This window comes from Gouania willdenowi, unplaced genomic scaffold, assembly GCF_900634775.1.
Source record: "Gouania willdenowi unplaced genomic scaffold, fGouWil2.1 scaffold_175_arrow_ctg1, whole genome shotgun sequence".
Lineage (NCBI taxonomy): Eukaryota > Metazoa > Chordata > Actinopteri > Blenniiformes > Gobiesocidae > Gouania > Gouania willdenowi.
This window is the reverse complement of record NW_021144926.1, coordinates 171,082-181,867: the sequence shown is the minus strand read 5'-3', so window position 1 is coordinate 181,867 and position 10,786 is coordinate 171,082.

Below are 10,786 nucleotides of genomic sequence, written 5' to 3'. Positions count from 1 at the left end.
TTTTTATTGCTAACAATCATTGGTGGAAAGTGTGTTAGTGTTTGAAAAATGTGCTGTAAAAGTTTAGTGTTTATCAGGTGGTGAACTAATTATAATAATGTATAATTATTAATAATAATAACTAGTGACTGAGGAAATAGTTGGTGACTGTATTTAGTGTGAAAACAAAGAAAAGTGATTGATACTTTAGTCCACATGGACTGAGAGATGAATCAACACTGCTGTGTGTACGACCTCTGTCCACACGCTTCATAAATACTGATTCTTTTTGTACTGGTGCACATTCTACATTTCATTGGTCTGAACGTATTTAGAACCAGTTCTATGAACGGATCAATAAATGAGGCCCCTGGACCATCAGGAAGACAACCAGCAACCTTCTTTATGTGGACTCACTGTGGGTCAGTAGATGGACCTCCTTTGAAGTAAATGGGTACATCCATGGACTGGTCACTTCTAAAGGACACACAGCTGGGTCCAGGTCCAGGTTCAGGTGTGAGCTGCTTCCTGGTCCTTGAACACACACACACACACGCACGCACGCACGCACGCACGCACGCACGCACACGCACACGCACACGCACACGCACACACACACACACACACACAGTGTAACACTGATATACAGAGGTGTGAGTGCTGAGCTCTGACGTGGTCTCACCTCTGATCTTCAGTCTGGATCTCATGTTGTTCCTTCACCGTGTCCTGATCCATAGCAGAGACACACCTACACACACACACACACACACACACACACACACACACACACACACACACCCACACACACACACACACACACACACACACACACACACAATTTATCTCAAACTAGATTGCGTTGCCAAACCAAGTGTGACATAGAACGATGTTCACACAAATAGAATAAATATTAATAGAGTTTCACTATACCAGTGGCGGATGCTTTAAGACTACAAGGGAACCTCAGCTTCCCCTAAATTCAGTGGTCAAATATGTAGTGTTGTGTGTACATTTCATTGACTAAATATGTGACAGAACACATGTATGTTTAGTTCAGAATCAGCTTCTTATAACAGGAAACTGACAGTGACAGCGTGACGTTCTTCATTCATTACCGCAGCGTCACAGTGTTAATAAACAGTGGTGAAGTTCAGCTTCAATTGACTTCAATGGGAGAGGATTTAGGGGTTGATCCACTGCAGTCAAACTAGACGCTCATTGGATAAATGCTCGGTTATGACGCACTTAGTCCCGCCCATCGGACGCCGGGATTCACAGGAGGTCTATGGAGCAGTGGGCTGGATCTGTCTGTTCCGGACGCTGGAATAATGGATGATGATTGGATGATCTATCTCAGGCTAATTCAATTTTGATTGACAGCGAAATGAGCCAATCAGAGAGTATGACGTTGTAAGCACACAGGCGGGTTTTTCAAATATTTCAGTCCGTTGCTCTGTGTTGACACGGAGACTTTGCTGATCCTCTCATAGCGAATCAACTTCTGACAAACCTAGTGTCTGTTTTTGGTGTTTGTGGAGACTGTTACTGCTTGTGTTGTGAGACTTTTGACCAAACACTCACACTCCAGCGCGCAGCACACGCGTGCGTGTGCGCGCGCGTGTGTGTGTGATAATCTACAAATAGTTGTTGACAACAAAATGTGAATTCTACTAGAATTCACATTTAAATAAACAGATACATTTTCTGAAGTAGGCACAAAATGAGCTTCCCCTGCATGAAAGACCAGCAGCCACCACTGCACTATACATACTGTATCTATAACAAAATGTACAATTATGTTCTAAGTGTTATAAAAGGGGAAACAGTTATGTACAGGGTTTTACATATATCTATATATATATACTATCCTCATTAACTAGAAATGTAAAAAGTACAAACACATCATCCACTGGAAGAACCTTCTGTCAGATCACATTGCTTTGGAAAAAAATACCAGTTGTTTTTTTCCCATAATTTTTCCTCTCACTACATATGTGTTTAAGTGTGTACAGTATATGTGTAGGTATGTATTTATATACTATTTGCAGAATAGGGGAGTAACGGATTACAATTCACGGCGTTAAGGAATATGGATACAAAAAACATGTAATGGTAATCCATTACAGCATAGTAAAAAACATGTAATCAGATTACAGGTTTTTTTTAATAAAAATAGAGATTACTTTGGTGGATTACAGTTGAAAAGCAAGAGGAATATACATCAGTGTATCAGACACAGTGCACACATTACGACACTTCATGGCAGTTCACCACAACAAATGAACATGTGAAACAAGCTAATGATGTGATGATGGGAGAAAACACCGTGGTCAGCGCGCGCGAGTCTAGAAACTGACCAACTTGTCCGTGGACTCACAGAGCGTCTGTATTTAATACATCTGAGCACTAAAGAGTTTTCTGAGCAGAGTTGATGGAGCAGTAAGTGTGTTTTATTTTGTGTGTCATGTAGACACTGTAGTTACATGTATCTACCATTAACGAAGACCCCTACACACTACACAGACCACTACACACTACACACTACACAGACCCCTACACACTACACAGACCCCTACACACTACACAGAACCCTACACACTACACAAACCCCTACACACTACACAGATCCCTACACACTACACAGAACCCTACACACTACACAGACCACTACACACTACACAGACCCCTACACACTACACAGACCCCTACACACTACACAGACCCCTACACACTACACAGACCCCTACACACTACACAGACCACTACACACTACACAGACCCCTACACACTACACAGACCCCTACACACTACACAGACCACTACACACTACACAGACCCCTACACACTACACAGACCTCTACACACTACACAGACCCCTACACACTGCACAGACCCCTACACACTACACACTACACTACACAGCAATCTGGAACATGGCAGCATGTCAATAGCATCTGGTTTTATATGACGTTATATTTGTGACACAATTCTGCTGTCAGTGCACGTCTGAACTTTACCACGACTGTACATGGTCCACGTTTTAAAGATCATTAAAATTAAACCAGCATGCACAAGAAATGTACACAGCGCTGTGTGTGCGTCTAAAGAATATGTTTGAAAAATAAATAAAACCAATAGAAGCTGATTTTCATCAAGAACTTCAATGCACTTTATGTTTTAATTATATAACATATTTAATGTGACTCTCTTCCATCAGTTATAGGCCTGTACAATATTATTTAATGTATGAGTGGGGTCAGGTTAAACATTTTATTATTTTATTTTATATTGGAATGTCAGTGCTAAATAAATATGTTCATATGTTTAATTGTTTATTCTTTGAAGCATTAATATTAATTTATACAATTGCAATGTTTTAATTAAAGTGGTTAGTAACTTTCAGAGCCAGAAATGCAATGGCTCTAATAATTTACATAATAATTTCTTTCAGTGTTTCGGTCAAACCATTTCATTTGGGTGCATCCCTAATGGAAACTCCAGCATATTGTTTCATTTAAATCTGAAAAAAGAAACAATATCACATTATAATATGAATGATCTCTGCCTGCTGTTAAAATGTTGTCATCATACAATGAACTTTGCTTTTACTCTATTATTTTAGTAAAGCTGGTTGTGAAGGTTTGAGGTCAGTGGTTTAGCTCAGTGGTAGGTTTCTTGCCTCCTGTGAGGAGGACCTGAGCTCTAATCCTGGTTCATATACTAAACTTTTTTATTTTTTGCAAATGTTCCTTCTGGGAGATTAATAAAGGTCTATTCTATTCTATTCTATGATAAACTTAAAAAAAAAAAAGTATGTTAGAATAATATGAAACCTTTCAGTTCCAACAAACAGCACAGGATCCATTTTCTTAAAGGAAGGTAAAAACTGATTAAAATTATGTTTTTGGAGTTATTGCTTTTCAAATACACATCACACACAATAAATATCAAATAACTATATCCTATACATAATCTTTCTCAAATATATAAATCTAGTTCAAATAAAATACAGTATATAAATATATAATCCTGGCTACTCTGTATCTGTAACACACTTCAATAAACAGGATCAAAAACTAACTCTAGAAATAAAAAATGTCTCAGGGGTCACTGGACATTTATGATATTAAAATGGGGTCACGACCCAAAGAAGGTTGAGAACTCCTGGGTTAATGTGAAGAAAAAACGAAAGTTTATATCAGAATACTAGTTTAGTTTCCAGGTGAAAAAAAAGTGTACATATTAAAAGTTACAGGAGGGGCCCAACAATATGGTTTGTACCCAGGGCCCAAAATGTGGAGCTACGCCTCTGCCTTTCCCCCACATATTAGTCTATTATTAACTTATTGTTGGCTCCTCCCCTCACCCTCTAATAGCACAATACCATTATTATAATTATTATAATATCACACACTTACTGTATTATAATATCTACGATTTGTAAAAACTGTCTATGATCTATAGTATTTTATCTGTAATTGTCTCTGTCTTTGTGTTGTATGTGACAAAAAAATAAAAACATATATCCATATAGACACATGTACATCCGTACATACATACATATATACATACAGTACATGTACATATGTATATATATACATACATGCATGGACATAATATCTATATATACATAAATGTATCTCTCTCTCACACAGACTCAAACCTTTTCTCTGCAGAGTTTGTTCCTGGAGGTCTGCTGTCCTTCCTGTTTCAGATGTTGGTCAGTTCTTCATCAGTGTGTGTGTGTGTGTCTGCTCTGTGACTGTGTGTGTGTGTGTCTGCTCTGTGACTGTGTGTGTGTGTGTGTGTGTGTGTGTGAGGTGAGAACTCTTCCACGCCCTCATTCCTTCCTAGTATAAAATATGTGAAACCAGTCCAACCTGAAGCTGCTCCCAGAGTCCATGACGTTTTTACTTTTTAATTATTATAATTATTGTTATTAATCTTTTCTTTGTCTTGTTTAGTTTTGTTTATTACTTCAAATGTGTTTGTTTTTAATCTTTGTGGCGTCCAGTGTGGACAGTAAAGTAAGAGTTTCATTGTTCAGGAAAACATGTTTCCATACTGTGTACATGACAATAAACACTGTGAATCTAGAAATAGATGCTCTAAAGGACCAGATTTGGCCCCCGGGCCTTAAGTTTGACACCTGTGCTTTATGCTTTAGAAAGCCTTTGATCAGTTAGAGTGGCTGTATTTATGTATTTATATATTTAAGTGTAGCTATTTATGAAGTGGGTCCTTTAATCTCAACTATTCATCCTTTATTTATTCATTAGATTGATTTAGAAAAGAAACTGTCAGGTTCTGTTTGTGTTTCGCACTTTTGTTCTGAGTCATTGTTTATTCTGTGTTCTAGTTTAACTCTTGTCTGTGTTTCAGGTGTTCCTGCTTGTGGCTCCACCCCCCAGTGATGTCTGTGTGCTTGGTTGGTGATTGATTAGCTCCCTCATGTTTCCACACAGGTGTGGCCCATTCCCAATCAAGCTTCCCTCACTATATAGCTGTGTGCTTGGACACAGTATGACTGTGGGATCATTGTATGTTGTCTCTCCTCCTCGTGTCCTGCTGTGTTTTGTTCCCTGTACCTCCTCCTCGTTGGATTTAAGTTACTTTTGTTTGGTAAATAAACATGGATTGGTTCAAGGAATGCTACTCCTGCATTCTGCCTCCTTCTCTCTCTGTGTTTGGGTCCACACCCACACTGGACCATGACAGAAACACTACATATTAATTAACTTATGACATATGTAAGTATGATAGCAGCTAGCAGAGTGTTAGCTGCTAGCAGCTAGCACTAAACAGAAAAACTGATTGAATGGCAACAGTGGTCTATTAATTTATTTCATTGAAGTTTAATGTAATTTTAAGGTAACTGTATTTTAATGCAAATGTAAAGAGTGACATCATAGTTCATGTTTTATACAGTTAGTATTAACTTGATGTGTGTTTATTACTGATATTTTATAATTTATTGTTAAATCTGGAAGTTTTGGATCTTTTCACAAAAAGTGAATGTCAATAGTAAAACGTTTTAGTATTAATAATAATAATAATACTTGATGAGCTAAATTATCACTAGAGCCACTTTAAATGTTTCTATTTAGTATCAAAGTTACAGTTTGTACTAAAGTCTTCAAGCTGCAGCTGTTTAAGTTCAATTATTGTTGTTTTTTTTTTGGTTAAGGTTATTAGTGCAATGCCTTTAATCTAATAATATTAATAATATGTATTTTGAACCTGTTACTAAGATCTTTGTGTGTGTGTGTGTGTGTGTGTGTGTGTGTGTGTGTGTGTGTGTGTGTGTGTGTGTGTGTGTGTGTGTGTGTGTGTCAATACTTCACTGGATAAAATATGTAGAACCAGTCCAACCTGAAGCTGCTCCCACACACACACACACACACACACACTGTAGCAGAACCTTTTCACATTGGAATGCACTCATAATTATGAGAAACAACACTTAAACATTGAAGCTCCGCCTTCATTTTCAGTCACTAATCTATCCATTACACGACTTTGTATTCACTCATTTTATAATAGAGGCAAACTTTATACCTATTTTTTTTTTAACTTTCATAAATAAATATTTCATGAGTAATATAGTTGTCTTTGTCATATTTTATTTGGCATTAGTAAATAATTATGCACACTTACAGATATTGTACATGAAATGAGTGATAACACGTGTTATAAAGGCTATTTTACACAAAAGTTTAGGAGCCACTGCGTTCCACTACACGTAGCTAGTTTGTTACACTTTCTAGGGTTGGGCTCAATTACATTTTACAATTTCTTATTTCCTTACTGTGTACATGACAATAAACACTGTGAATCTAGAAATAGATGCTCTAAAGGGCCAGATTTGGGCCCCGGGCCTTGAGTTTGACACCTGTGCTTTAGATGCTTTAGAAAGCATTTGATCAGTTGGAGTGGCTGTATTTATGTATTTATATATTTAAGTGTTATATTATATTTATATATATTTAGTGTAATTCCTGACCCCCAGGTTGAGAACCCTTATGTTAAAGGATACTGCAGAGCCTTCACGTAGTTCTGAACCGCCTGCAGCCAATCAGAGCCACTCATGGAGGGTTTGAAGCCACAGATGCTGCAGGGTGAGAAAACACACACACGCACTCACACACACACACACACACAAATGCCTCAGGGACGCGTTCACACAGATTCTGTGTCACAAAGTCACATGTGTTAGAAAAAAGACACACAAACACCACTTCTACTACACATTATTTGTGTAAACATTTGTTCTTCTAAACATGTTTATTATGAAGATGAAGTGATCATCTGTAGTTTAAAGATGTGTAGCTCTGTGGGCCTGTACTACAAAGCTGGATACGTATATCCTGGATTTATCTCCGTTAGCGGGTTTCACCTAACCAAACATTCTCTGTCAGAGAGCAGCTGCACTATGAACTGAGATATCAACTCACTCACTTAACTCAGGTGATTTCAGCCTGGCTACGTGCACGCTCCTGTGACAGGGGTGGGAAAGGACCCCCACACTTTGTGTATAGCAGCACAATACTGCACTAAGCTGTATCCTACCATCCCTGTAGAAACAGTTACATTTCACTAAAGTTTAGGAATACAAACACAACAAGAACAATAATAATCACTAAGCAGTTTTATCCCCATCTATGAAAACATGATTGTTACTGAAAAAGTACAGTACCATATCACTACTTGTAAAACTTTGGGTAACACCCGTCCCAGGTGACCACGGTTTTAATACTATTTAAGGTGGTGGTAGACAATGGGCGGGGTCCTGGGTATTCTTACTTGGTAATGAATAAAAATGGTAAACAGTAGAAACAGATATAAAGAAATAGTCCTAGAGATGCTAAATAACTTTTAACGATGGTGCCTCTTTTTAGTAAAAAAAAAAAAAACAGGTAAATACACTGTTTTTTTTTTTTTTACTTCTAATAAAATGTATAGTAACTTATCAATCTTTAAATCTCAATGTAACCTTTAAAATACCAGAAAATAAACCACACACTCACAGGGAATTAAATACCAAAAATAATGTTTAGTTTTAGGAACAAAAATGTATTGACAAAATAAATAAATGGTGGTTGAGGTATTTTATGTTTCTGTTTTACAATCACAGTTTGATTATCCCCATTGTCTGTGTGTTGTGTTTCAGAGGGTACTCACCTTGGATTAAAAGATTTCTGGAATTTTACATATATTTCTTCATTATCATTATTAGGAAAGATCTGTAAAATTACATCAGATTTTATGTCAAATTTGAATATTAAAGAAATATGTTGAATTACCTTTAAAACATATTAATATTGTAATATCATATTATGTTAGATACTTGTAATTCTAAAGGTAAATATTTAAATTACTTCTGGTTACTGTTAAGTTACATTTATTACATTGTATTATGGAAAATGGTCATAAACCTGTAAAAAAATACAGAAAATTGTATGTAAAATTACAGTTAAAATGTCATTAAAAACATAATATTATTGTAATCTTACATTATGGTTAATTAACCGTAATTTTAAACAGAAAACTTAAAATTACTGAAAATGTCTGTAAATCTACTAGCATTTCATTGTTTTAATGAAAAACTGGAAAAATCTGTGCAAAATTACAGAATTTTTCTTGTAAATGTACTTTATTTTTTACAGTGTACCTCCTTTCCTATCCACTGTTACTTTAGCCCCAGAAGTGTTTAAGTGGTGGCCATGCTAAATACATTCATATGCACAGGTCAAACTGTTGAACTGAGAGGCAGTTGTTGAATTTCATAAAGTCTCACCTGGACCAACCTTGACCCATGAACACATACGACAAGTGAAGCCTGTTGCTATTCTGGACGTATAATCACATTGTCATTGATCAACTAATTCTGGCTGTGATATAGACGTCCAGATTATGGCCTGGACTGGCTGACGTGATATCAACTTGTCTTGGACGTACATAGATGTTGCTCGCTAAGTGGGTTGTCCTCAACATATGGTGCTTAATTTTAACACTTGATAGACCCCGCCCATGATAAAATGCTTTCACCCAGAGCTCATAGAGGAGGAGAGGGGGGGATCAGCATACGTTGATTCAACATTGATTAGACGTTGGCATTTCAATCATTAAAATTCAACCACAAAACAACATTGATTCAATGACATCTTTTCAACATTGGTTATTGGCTAGAATTGGATGATTGTTTGATGGTTGATTCACCATCAATTGTCGACCTTAACCAAAAATCAACCTTTTTGACCATAATTCAACATTAAACATATTTTGCTGTCTGGATCTTCACCTTCATGGGCTGCAGGCAGTTAAAGGGACCAGAGCGTCACTATGGATCAAATCCTGCAATGTCATTCTAAAGTGGAAAAAAAGAGGTCGTTTAAGTTGTAAAAGTTACAAGGTCATGATTAACCAATTACACAGTCATAAAATAAAGTCACATCAATGAACTGACAGCTCAGTGACTGGTTCACATTTTATATCACACATTTATAGAGACTTTTTTTCTCTAAAATTAGTGTTTTGATCATGTTTGTTTTACAAATACAGAGTAGCCAGTATCAGTGCACAAATTAACAATAGGTGCAGGCTCAGATATTTATATACTGCATTTTATATAGATTTATATTTGACAAAGTGAAAGTATAGATTACAGTTTCTGAGATTGTGATAGAGTGGGACACTCTGAAAGGGATAATACTGGTCAGAGAGAAGGGCACGGAGAATATGTTACCAGTGTATTTATTATTGAAGTTGGTTTACAGGCAGGGATGATGGTGAGGGTACAAATAATTATGGGTATGTGTTTGGTTCTTTAAAGGACACAAATAATAAGATGACATTATTAATAATGTACAAATATTAATATTATTAATATCATCAATCATGCACAAATAATAATATAAAATAATACAAAATATATTAACTCAGTCAAAAAACCCAAATAAACAGTGAAACAGCCAATGTGCAGGTATGTAAAGGGTTAATAGATAATGAAAGGATTCTAGATGATTCAGTGGTTTTTGTCTCCCTCTAGTGGAGGCAGGCGTGACTGTACCACATGGACCAATCACCTGAAGTGCACATGAGCAGAGAGTATTAATTACATCTAGGTGCGTCTGACGTGATGCAGAAGCTAAATGAAATCTAGCAGTACAAATAAAAGATGTGTAAACCTCAATATAACACACAGGAATACAGTTTACAAAGCTGAATAAAGTTAGCTACACATTTCACAGTTTACCACAGCTTATAACACAGTCACGTGACCTATTAAGACCTAAAATACACCCAGAAAATATTCTAACATGTACATAAGATACAGGAAAGCAAAGCAAGTGGGAGTAAACAATGTCTAAACAAGTCAGATGATAATATTAGAGTCTTAATAAACAATAAAACTTACTTTAACTTAGTCACACACACAGAGAGCCCTCATCCCTTAGAATGTAGTGTTAGTGTAACCGGCGTCAGACCTAGGGGAATCTGAGCGGTCACATGAGATACACAGGCTGAAGAGCACTGTGGACCTGTAGGTGAATGAAGAGAGAGAGACGTAGTTTTCACATCTTTATTGAGCCAGCGCCATTTTACTTCTCAGAATAACAACACACTTTCTTGAAGCGGTATCACACTTTGTAGACAAACATCATTTTCACTATAAAATAATAAATTAAACATAAATGACAATAAAAAAATACTTCAAATAATATTACAATTATAGCATATAGACAAATGCCTAAAAATACTTTAACTAATAACCTTTCCCCTTAACATACTACCAACATATATCTAT